The sequence below is a fragment of the Triturus cristatus genome, chromosome 10, assembly GCF_964204655.1.
Source record: "Triturus cristatus chromosome 10, aTriCri1.1, whole genome shotgun sequence".
Taxonomy (NCBI): domain Eukaryota; kingdom Metazoa; phylum Chordata; class Amphibia; order Caudata; family Salamandridae; genus Triturus; species Triturus cristatus.
In genome coordinates, this window is record NC_140593.1 from 128,728,792 (window position 1) to 128,740,991 (window position 12,200).

Here is a 12,200-nt window from a genome sequence, read left to right on the forward strand (position 1 = left end):
AAGCAACATGTGACACTTCTTGTACCTTACAGAGTTAGTTATTGGCCTGGGCCATAGATGTAATAACAGCATTATGCATCAGGGGCCTGCCTTGAAGGATTCTGTGTGCAGTGACCCAAACTCGTAGCTGTAGACGGTGGATTGAGGGTGCAAGACGTGTCAAACTCCATACGAGCATCCCTCAGGAGGCAAGGATGTGATCATTTCGAGATATGGTTGTGTTTAACACACAGCACGAGAGACAGCCACTCTGACTTTTACCTTTTTTTGGTTTTAAGTTTGAAAAATAATGAAAATGATCTTGCTGCCACAATATGGCTTGAACCAAATGGTGTCACATGAGGAACATTATCGTCCAGAGTCCTATCCGCTGCACTGAATTTTAGTGCAGGGACTCGCATACTTTTCTAATCGTTTTTCCAGTTTCGTGTTCTATTTGTGGTTACCTATGGTATCACTATAGATTACATATAACATACCTATGGAACCACTACTGGTTGGATGAAAATGTTCTAATATTGAAATAAAGTGGTACAGCCATAGCCGTGCCACAAAATGTACCAGATATGCAAACAGTGTCCACTAAGCTTCATTATGTGTAAAGTTCCCGCATTCATATTTATTGATCATCTCTTGATTAGATTTTTTTAATGCACAGTCTTTACATCAACAACTGAGCGAGAAGACCCTTGTGTTTCCTCCAATCGCAATGTGATAAAATAATGTAAGTCGACCCTCCTCGAGGGGGCCCTGATGATGCAAACTCTGCTGTGCACAGCGGTTTGAAGCCCACCTAGCGCACACATGGACTCTGCGCAAACTGCATTGCAACTTTTCAGATACTTTTTGGTGCTGGATCGAAGATCATTGGTTCAGCTGCCGGCCTGAGATGGTCCATGACCTGGGGTATTTGCAGGAGGATAAAAACTATCTGGAATGGTCTCACAAAGAATGTAATGTCATACACATATTATTAATATATCCCTGCTGCCCCTGGGCCAGGCGAGGGGCACAGAACCCACCCCTGTTCTTCGGCAACACAGGGGTGCAGAAAATCTCTCTCTCTGTCCTTGAGCAATGTAAAAATGTAAACACCCCATATACCTCACCACCCTCCCACCACCACTGAACAAGATAATGGAAAAAATACATACTCGTTTTACCTGCATTTCTTTTCATCCCTACCACTACATTATTAAAGATTAAAAACATACCCTCTTACCCATGGCGAATGCACAGTCAGGTGTAGAGTTAAAAAGCACCATAACCCAGCCTCTTTTCCCTTGGACAATGCAGTTGTGTGGAAAAAGGGCCCCTTCGTCCTGGGGCAAGGACATGGGTTTCAAGGCCGCTGATTTTCCCTTCCACTGCACAGCCGCAGGGTAAAAAACTCCCTGCTTATGTGTTCTTGTTTTCAACAAAATTGCTAATTTGTTCAGACTGGTATGTTTTTATTACAAAATGGCATTGTTGCTGAAAATGTCTGAATTGTATGGCCCCTTGTTTTTTAATCTCACATAAAGTTTGGGAACATTGGAAGCAAATTAAAAAATGAATATATACCTCTCCCCTAGCCACTGGCCAAGGAAGGTGTAGTCGATATCGAAGAAAGATCCTTCTTGCCAGCTAGGTGATGGAGGGGAGGCGGGTGGTGTGAGGGGGGGGCGTGCTGATGGCTCACACAAACGATGGCTCAAACCACCACCACCTTTGGGCAAGGCGGGTGTGGAAAAAGTCTGTGTCCTTCCCCTTTACACACATCCCCTCTTCCCTTGGGTAAGGAGGGGTGGTCAAGAATTTACTTCTCTGCTCCTCCAAGGCGGAGGGACTACAAGTAGAGGGTTACCCTCATCCTCGCTTGAGAGAAACCAACAAAACCCTGCCCTTAGGTAAGGCCCCCCGCACACACACCACCAGCTGACTTGAGCAAGGCAGTGATATGAAAAAATCTACTCTGACCTTTGGTAAAAGGGGTTGACACACGCCACTACCGCCCAAAGTAGGGCTTTAAAAAAATGTAAGCTCCTCTCGGGCAAGACGGCTGGGATAACCCCCGACCATGTGCTAGCGGGGGGAATGAATATAACCCGGGGGGGGGGGGGGGGGTGAAACAATCTAGCAATCACCACACTCCGGCAAGGCTTATTATTAATATTTTGCAGCCCAAGAATATCTCCTAGAGATGACTACTACCCCAGAGAGCTCTTCACAATTCTGATCATCAGACAGAGCTGTCCCCAGGTTTCTTCCTGCTTAAAAAAACCACAAATGGGGGTCAACTAGGCCAAGGACAGCTGAGAGCTGCCCCACCCTCCTCTTCATCTACTCCCTTAGCAGAGTCAGATTTACTTAAACCAATGAAATGATGTGAATTACTAAAGTTAAATAGATATCACTATTGACCCGGGTGTTAATAGTACCGACAATTACAAAAGGACTTGAAATGCATATGGTGGTCCATTAACTCCATCTCTGCCATCAGTTGTGAAAAGGGGTAGTGAGATGTGTACAGAGGCGCAACTAGAGCCACATTTCGGGGGGGGGGGCTGAATCTTTTAAGCCATAGACAGAGTGGAACTGCAGGGGCTCTTAGAAGGGGTGAAACAACATCGAGGCCTCATTAACATGCAAATGGTCTTTTAAAGACCTGTGAAGTACTCGGGTGCGGCTGTGTGTGCGCCGGGAAGCTGTCTCATCCTGGGCTGCCACACACGACGGGGGGGCTGAAGCCCTTTGAGTCCAATGGGTGTTGCGCGCCTGGACGTGTATGAAAGAACGAGTGGGGAGGCAGTCATTTGTATAATGTACAGGCCGGAATTTAAGTGGAGATCAAGACCGAGATGAACCAGGAAACTAGAGTTGTCCAACATGTCCAGGATTAATACTGCATGCCTGGGGTGCAACCACCCTGACGCAGAATTTATACCCTCAGCCTGGCAGTGCTCGTATGTGTGGTCTTACTAGAACAAGACCTGCTTGGAGATCTCGGTCATTACCAACCTACAACTAAACACACCTTGATTACTTTCAATATCCGGGGCTCCATCTGGACATAAGCTACTCTAGTATCACTGCTGGCCAATTGGAATGTGGCAGTGGAATGGGGAGGGGCTCAGCCCAGAGGATCTTTGCCTGAATTAGAGCCTTGGGCCCGGATTTATTAAACTTTCACGCAATACACTGTGCTGTGCTGCACTGCATGAAAGGGAGAGAGCAATGTTGTGCTATATTGACAAAGATATGGCACACTTCTGCTCTCTCCGTGCACTGGCGTACTTGTGGCAGCCCATCACCAGAGCGGCACCCTTGCCCCATGATGCAAGGGTGCCTTTGTTGTGGTCAGAATACATTTTGTGTAGTAAGGAATGCCTTCTTGCACAATAGCTATTCTTAGCGGCCTATTCCTGCTTGTGTCACACTTGCAATAAGGAGATAAAAAGAAAAATAAAGATATTTGTCCTTGTTACGGCAGCCTTAGGTAGGCTCATCATTTTGGTGCAAACCCAGGTTTACGGACTTTAGTAAATCTGGGTTTGCATCAGAATCCATGGGTGGATGTACAGGAACGCCCATGCTCCACCAATGGAACACCTCCCCTATGCAAGGTAACACAAGGCAGTGCTATGCACTTCATTACTTTTTTTCTGTCACAAGGCCACACAAAGCCTTGTAAACCAGGCTTTGCGTGACTTAGTACAAAAGTGACACAACCCAATGCAAAAAGTTAGTAAATCTAGACTTTGTCTTCTGCAACATCACGGTAGTAACATTTGCAAGCATGACACTGCTTCGACGGCCTACCGTAGAGACATATGTGGTCCCTTGAGGTGCTACTTATTGCAGAACGAGGCGGACACCCAATGGTATGTGTGGAACCCTCTACCTTGGGTCAGGACTGATGATCACCTTTGGCTCGAGGGCTGGATCCTCATTGTGTAGCTTCAAAGAAGAATGTATGTAAGAATGGCCGTCTGCGAGGGGCGGAGCGGTGAGGGCCCTTGAGCCGCAATCAGTCTCTGGAACATGCTTCCGACCCCCTGGATTTTTTACATTCATTACTTATTGATGAGATGAATAGAGTATTGTGATGATCTGTCAATGGTTATGCTTGCAGACGGCAGCGGTGATGATGGATGGATGCCAAGCAAATGTTATTTTGTTTTTCTTTGTAATAAAATACAGTAGGTGCTAGGACTAAATTATTATGAGTTAGACAGAAACAGGAGTGTGGAGCAAAGAAATCACAGGCCGTGTTGAAGTCCAAAGCGAGGTTTGCTAGTAGGCGGGTGAGATCCCTCGACGGGGGAGGGAGCGGACGCCCTGGGATCATCCACAAATGTCCTGGTTTGTGGATATTCAAATCAGAGACGTTTTAAGGCATGGGCGAAGTGGGCTCTGGCCCAGGGCCCCGGCCTTTGAAGGGGCCCTCATGGAGCCAGCTCTGTTGTGCACAGTCTTGCCCTGATGACCTTGAATGATTTTTAAACTGATTGTTGTAAATAGCGATTTTCTGCCATTTATTTTTAATGTGTGAGTCTTTTACAGACATTTTGCAGATAAAATGTGTTTGTTTTATGCAACCTCCATATAAAAAGTTTCTTTTAGATCAGTACAGGCCCTCATATGTGAGAAATGGGAGGGTGTGACAGAGATTATTTGCAGTAATATTGGTGAGCCGCTGCTGTGTTACAATACTGAAAACACACACATCACTTCCCCTGATTATTAGAGGTAAAAACATTTAGAATTTGACCTAAGAGGGCATGAAAGAGCTGAAACTGGATCATAAAATCAAAGCTATTCGAACAGTGTCCCCCAAAATACATTTGGGCCAGAGCCCCAAAATCCCTAAAACGTCCCTGATTCAAATACTTCCTCCCCCGGCCGTGGCCTGTTCCCACGCTGGAAAAGTTCAGCGCTGTGCTTCTGTCAGTTGCGGGAGTAAACATATGCACAGGGTCAGGGAGGGTAGCGAGCGGCCCCAAAAATAGAGAGTGTACAAAGGGAGGAATTCTCCTCAGGGGAAGAAAATATTTTCCTGCTGAGGGAGAAAAAAATGTTTGTTAGTGCAGTTGCATGAGTGCAGAAGTTATTACAAGTCAAAAATGAACATCGGGTACTTTTGCATAAGCGGAAAAAGCATTTATTTACACTGATGTCATTGCAAATTCATGAAAAATTTCCATTGCACACCACACACCTTTTCCCTCCAAAAACCTGCTCCTTTCGACAGCCTCCCCTCCCAGCAGGCCTCCTCAAAGCTTCTGCTGCTAGAGAAGAATTCCGACTTTGAGTGAATGTCTTCGGTTGCGTCTGAGCCTGCTCCTCTCGCGCACAGGGGTTTACTCTCCATTAAAGCACGGACGGGTCCTATCTACGAACGCTGCTATGTTTAACGTGCTCGTGCTGCAGGTTTATTCACGAGGCCTGCTCTGTTCTGCCTCGCACACACTGAACAGAGCGCGGCTGTCCCGGGTCAGGATGCGCCGGTTTCCTCGTCGGAAGGAACTGAGGAACACCAAATAAACAGTGGAAAAATCTGCACAGACTCATCACATTCGCACTGATGGCTCTCCCCAGGGCTCTCAGCCGCTGCTCTGCCCATCCTCCAGCCCAGGACTCGCAGCCCCTGCTCTGCCCACCCTCCCGCCCGGGACTCCCAGCCCCTGTTTTCCCATCCTCCTGCTGGGAATTTCAGCCCCTTCGCTGCTCACCCTCCTGCCCTGTCTACCCTCCTGCCTGGGAATCTCAGCCGCTGCTCTGCCCATCCTCCTGCCCTAGACTCCCAGCCCCTGCTCTGCCCATCCTCCTGCCGGGACTCTCAGCCGCTGCTCTGCCCATCCTCCTGCCCGGGACTCTCAGCCGCTACTCTGCCCACCCTCCCGCCCGGGACTCTCAACCCCTGCTCTGCTCACCCTCCTGCCCAGGGCTCCAAGCCACTGCTCTGCCCATGACTCTCAACCCCTGCTCTGCCCACCGTCCTGCCCGGGACTCAGCCCCTGTTCTGCCCATCCTCCTGCTTGGGACTCTCAGCTGCTGCTCTGCCCACGACTCTCACCCCCTGCTCCGCCACCCTCCTGACCGGTACTCAGCCCCTGCTCTGCCCATCCTCCTGTCCAGGACTCTCGATCCCTGCTCTGTCCATCCTCTTGCCCGGGACTCTCAGCCCCTGCTCTGCCCAACCTCTTGTCGGGACTCTCAGCCGCTGCTCTGCCCAGGCTCCTGCCTGGGACTCTCAGGGGGCTGGGCAGAGCAGCAGCTGAGAGTCCAGGGCTGGAGGATGGGCAGAGCAGGGGATGAGAGTCCCGGCAGGGGGCTGGACAGAGCAGTGGCTGCCGGGACCATCAGCCCCTGCTCTGCCCATTCTCCTGCCCAGGACTCTCAGCTGCTGCTCTGCCCATCCTCCTGCAAAGGACTCTAAACCCCTACTCTGCTCACCCTCCTGCCCAGGGCTCCAAGCCTCTGCTCTGCCTATCCTCCTGCCCAGGATTCTCAGCCGCTGCTCTGCCGGGACCATCAGCCCCTGCTCTACCCATCACTCTCAGCTGCTGCTCTGCCCATCCTCCAGCCCGGAACTCTCAGCAGCTGCTCTGCCCAGGGCTCCTGCCTGGGACTCTCCGCCGCTACTCTGCCAAGCCCTCTGCCGGGACTCTCAGCCCCCACTCTGTCCAGCCTCCTGCCCGGGACTCTCAGCTTCTGCTCTCTCCAGGGCTCCAAGCCACTGCTCTGCCCAGCCTCCTGCCAAAGACACTTAGCCGCTGCTCTGCCTACCCTCCTGCCGGGGCTCTCAGCCGCTGCTCTGCCAAGCCTCCTGCCCGGGACTATCAACCCCTGCCCTGTCCATCCTCCTGCCCAGGACTCTCAGCTGCTACTCTGCCCATTCCTCTGCCGGGGACTCTCAGCTGCTGGTCTGCCCATCCTTCTGCCCAGGACTCTCAGCTGCTGCTCTGCCCAGGGCTCCTGCCTCGGACTCTCAGCTGCTGCTCTTCCCAGCCACCTGCCGCGTCTCTGATCCCCTGCTCTCCCATCCTTCTGCCCTGGACTCTCAGCCGCTGCTCTGCCCAGGGCTCCTGCCTGGGACTCTCAGCGGCTGCTCTGCCCAGCCTCCTGCCGGGACTCTCAGCCGCTGCTCTCTCCAGGGCTGCAAGCCACTGCTCTGCCCAGCCTCCTGCCCAGGGCACTTAGTCGCTGCTTTGCCCATACTCCAGGCTCCAACCCAGGACTCTCAGCTGCTGCTCTACCTACCCTCCTGCCTGGGCTCTCAGCCGCTGCTCTGCCCAGCCTCCTGCCCGGGACTATGAACCCCTGCTCTGCCCATCCTCCTGCCCGGGACTCTCAGCCGCTGCTCTGCCCATCCTTCTGCCCGAGACTCTCAGCCCCTACTCTACCTACCCTCCTGCCCAGGGCTCCAAGCCGCTGCTCTGCCCATCCTCCTGCAAAGGACTCCCAACCCCTGCTCTGTCCAGGCTCATGCTCGGGACTCTAAGCCCCTACTCTGCCTACCCTCCTGCCCAGGGCTCCAAGCCGCTGCTCTGCCCATCCTCCTGCCCAGGACTCTCAACCCCTGCTCTGCCCACCCTCCTGCATGAGACTCTCAGCCCCTGCTCTGCCCATCCTCCGGGCCAGGACTCTCAACCCCTGCTGTGCCCATCCTCTTGCCAGGGACTCTCAACCCATGCTCTGCCTACCCTCCTGCCCAGGGCTCCAAGCCACTGCTCTGCCCATCCTCCTGCCCAGGACTGTCAGCCACTGCTCTGCCTGCCCTCCTGCCCGGCACTCTCAGGTGCTGCTATGCCCAGCCTCCTGCCCAGTACTCTCAACCCCTGCTCTGCCCACCCTCCTACCCAGGGCTCCAAGCCGTTGCTCTGCCATCCTCCTGCCCTGGACTCTCAACCCCTGCTCTGCCTACCCTCCTGCCCCGGACTCTCAGCCCCTACTCTGCCTACCGTCCTACCAAGGGCTCCAAGCCGCTACTCTGCCTATCCTCCTGCCCATCACTCTGAGCCGCTGCTCTGCTGGGACTCTCAGCCCCTGCTCTGCCCATCCTCCTGCCGAGACTCTCAGCCGCTGCTCTGCCCATGCTCCTGCCTGGGACTCCCAGCCGCTGCTCTGCCCAGCCCCCTGCCGGGACTCTCAGCAACTGCTCTGCCCAACCTCTTGCCGGGACTCTCAGCTGCTGCTCTGCGCAGGCTCCTGCCAGGGACTCTCAGCTGCTGCTCTGCCCATTCCTCTGCCCGGGACTCTCAGCTGCTGCTCTGCCCATCCTTCTGCCAGGGACTCTCAGCTGCTGCTCTGCCCAGGGCTCCTGCCTCGGACTCTCAGCTGCTGCTCTTCCCAGCCCCCTGCCGCGACTTTGATCCCCTGCTCTGCCCATCCTCCTGCCCGGGACTCTCAGCCGCTGCTCTGCCCAGGGCTCCTGCCCGGGACTATCAACCCCTGCTCTGCCCATCCTCCTGCCCGGGACTCTCAGCCGCTGCTCTGCCCATCCTTCTGCCCGAGACTCTCAGCCCCTACTCTACCTATGATGATGATGTACCGGTCTCCTCTATGCATGTAGTGTTAGCCTTTTTTCCTTCTTTATCTTTATTAATACGTTATGTGTGTGCGATAAAGATATTTTGAGATCTTGTTGACTCAGTATCAGCAGTGTAGCCTCTCAAATTTGGCTGTTAGACCCCCCTGTGTTTCGTGTGTTATACATTCAGTTGGTGCTGGGGATAAAATCAGGTGTGGGTCTTTAAAATATATATCCCTTGGACCCTATTTTAAATGGTTTTGTTTAATCTGTCCATCCTCTTGCCCGGGACTCTCAACCCCTGCTCTCCCCATCCTCCTGCCCTGGACTCTCAACCCCTGCTCTGCCCACCCTCCTACCAAGGGCTCCAAGCCGCTACTCTGCCTATCCTCCTGCCCATCACTCTGAGCAGCTGCTCTGCTGGGACTCTCAGCCCCTGCTCTGCCCATCCTCCTGCCCAGGACTCTCAGCTGCTGCTCTGCCCATCCTCCAGCCCGGGACTTTCAGCAGCTGCTCTGCCCAGGGCTCCTGCCTGGGACTCTCCGCCGCTACTCTGCCAAGCCCTCTGCCGGGACTCTCAGCCCCCACTCTGTCCATCCTCCTGCCCGGGACTCTCAGCCGCTACTCTGCCCAGTCTCCTGCCCGGGACTCTCAGCTTCTGCTCTCTCAAGGGCTCCAAGTCACTGCTCTGCCCAGCCTCCTGCCAAAGACACTTAGCCGCTGCTCTGCCTACCCTCCTGCCGGGGATCTCAGCCGCTGCTCTGCCAAGCCTCCTGTCCGAGACTATCAACCCCTGCTCTGTCCATCCTCCTGCCCAGGACTCTCAGCTGCTACTCTGCCCATTCCTCTGCCCGGGACTCTTAGCTGCTGGTCTGCCCATCCTTCTGCCCGGGACTCTCAGCTGCTGCTCTGCCCAGGGCTCCTGCCTCGGACTCTCCGCTGCTGCTCTGCCCAGGGCTCCTGCCTCGGACTCTCAGCTGCTGCTCTTCCCAGCCCCCTGCCGCGACTCTGATCCCCTGCTCTGCCCATCCTTCTGCCCGGGACTCTCAGCCTCTGCTCTGCCCAGGGCTCCTGCCTGGGACTCTCAGCGGCTGCTCTGCCCAGCCCCCCTGCCTGGGACTCTCAGCGACTGCTCTGCCCAGCCCCCTGCCGGGACTCTCAGCCGCTGCTCTCTCCAGGGCTTCAAGCCACTGCTCTGCCCAGCCTCCTGCCCAGGGCACTTAGCCGCTGCTTTGCCCATACTCCAGGCTCCAACCCAGGACTCTCAGCTGCTGCTCTGCCTACCCTCCTGCCCGGGGCTCTCAGCCGCCGCTCTGCCCAGCCTCCTGCCCGAGACTATCAACCCCTGCTCTGCCCATCTTCCTGCCTGGGACTCTCAGCCGCTGCTCTGCCCATCCTCCTGCCCGGGACTCTCAGCCGCTACTCTGCCCACCCTCCCGCCTGGGACTCTCAACCCCTGCTCTGCTCACCCTCCTGCCCAGGGCTCCAAGCCACTGCTCTGCCCATGACTCTCAACCCCTGCTCTGCCCACCGTCCTGCCTGGGACTCAGCCCCTGTTCTGCCCATCCTCCTGCTTGGGACTCTCAGCTGCTGCTCTGCCCACGACTCTCACCCCCTGCTCCGCCACCCTCCTGACCGGTACTCAGCCCCTGCTCTGCCCATCCTCCTGTCCAGGACTCTCGATCCCTGCTCTGTCCATCCTCTTGCCCGGGACTCTCAGCCCCTGCTCTGCCCAACCTCTTGTCGGGACTCTCAGCCGCTGCTCTGCCCAGGCTCCTGCCTGGGACTCTCAGGGGGCTGGGCAGAGCAGCAGCTGAGAGTCCAGGGCTGGAGGATGGGCAGAGCAGGGGATGAGAGTCCCGGCAGGGGGCTGGACAGAGCAGTGGCTGCCGGGACCATCAGCCCCTGCTCTGCCCATTCTCCTGCCCAGGACTCTCAGCTGCTGCTCTGCCCATCCTCCTGCAAAGGACTCTAAACCCCTACTCTGCTCACCCTCCTGCCCAGGGCTCCAAGCCTCTGCTCTGCCTATCCTCCTGCCCAGGATTCTCAGCCGCTGCTCTGCCGGGACCATCAGCCCCTGCTCTACCCATCACTCTCAGCTGCTGCTCTGCCCATCCTCCAGCCCGGAACTCTCAGCAGCTGCTCTGCCCAGGGCTCCTGCCTGGGACTCTCCGCCGCTACTCTGCCAAGACTCTCAGCCCCCACTCTGTCCAGCCTCCTGCCCGGGACTCTCAGCTTCTGCTCTCTCCAGGGCTCCAAGCCACTGCTCTGCCCAGCCTCCTGCCAAAGACACTTAGCCGCTGCTCTGCCTACCCTCCTGCCGGGGCTCTCAGCCGCTGCTCTGCCAAGCCTCCTGCCCGGGACTATCAACCCCTGCCCTGTCCATCCTCCTGCCCAGGACTCTCAGCTGCTACTCTGCCCATTCCTCTGCCGGGGACTCTCAGCTGCTGGTCTGCCCATCCTTCTGCCCGGGACTCTCAGCTGCTGCTCTGCCCAGGGCTCCTATCTCGGACTCTCCGCTGCTGCTCTGCCCAGGGCTCCTGCCTCGGACTCTCAGCTGCTGCTCTTCCCAGCCACCTGCCGCGTCTCTGATCCCCTGCTCTCCCATCCTTCTGCCCTGGACTCTCAGCCGCTGCTCTGCCCAGGGCTCCTGCCTGGGACTCTCAGCGGCTGCTCTGCCCAGCCTCCTGCCGGGACTCTCAGCCGCTGCTCTCTCCAGGGCTGCAAGCCACTGCTCTGCCCAGCCTCCTGCCCAGGGCACTTAGTCGCTGCTTTGCCCATACTCCAGGCTCCAACCCAGGACTCTCAGCTGCTGCTCTACCTACCCTCCTGCCTGGGCTCTCAGCCGCTGCTCTGCCCAGCCTCCTGCCCGGGACTATGAACCCCTGCTCTGCCCATCCTCCTGCCCGGGACTCTCAGCCGCTGCTCTGCCCATCCTTCTGCCCGAGACTCTCAGCCCCTACTCTACCTACCCTCCTGCCCAGGGCTCCAAGCCGCTGCTCTGCCCATCCTCCTGCAAAGGACTCCCAACCCCTGCTCTGTCCAGGCTCATGCTCGGGACTCTAAGCCCCTACTCTGCCTACCCTCCTGCCCAGGGCTCCAAGCCGCTGCTCTGCCCATCCTCCTGCCCAGGACTCTCAACCCCTGCTCTGCCCACCCTCCTGCATGAGACTCTCAGCCCCTGCTCTGCCCATCCTCCGGGCCAGGACTCTCAACCCCTGCTGTGCCCATCCTCTTGCCAGGGACTCTCAACCCATGCTCTGCCTACCCTCCTGCCCAGGGCTCCAAGCCACTGCTCTGCCCATCCTCCTGCCCAGGACTGTCAGCCACTGCTCTGCCTGCCCTCCTGCCCGGCACTCTCAGGTGCTGCTCTGCCCAGCCTCCTGCCCAGTACTCTCAACCCCTGCTCTGCCCACCCTCCTACCCAGGGCTCCAAGCCGTTGCTCTGCCATCCTCCTGCCCTGGACTCTCAACCCCTGCTCTGCCTACCCTCCTGCCCCGGACTCTCAGCCCCTACTCTGCCTACCGTCCTACCAAGGGCTCCAAGCCGCTACTCTGCCTATCCTCCTGCCCATCACTCTGAGCCGCTGCTCTGCTGGGACTCTCAGCCCCTGCTCTGCCCATCCTCCTGCCGAGACTCTCAGCCGCTGCTCTGCCCATGCTCCTGCCTGGGACTCCCAGCCGC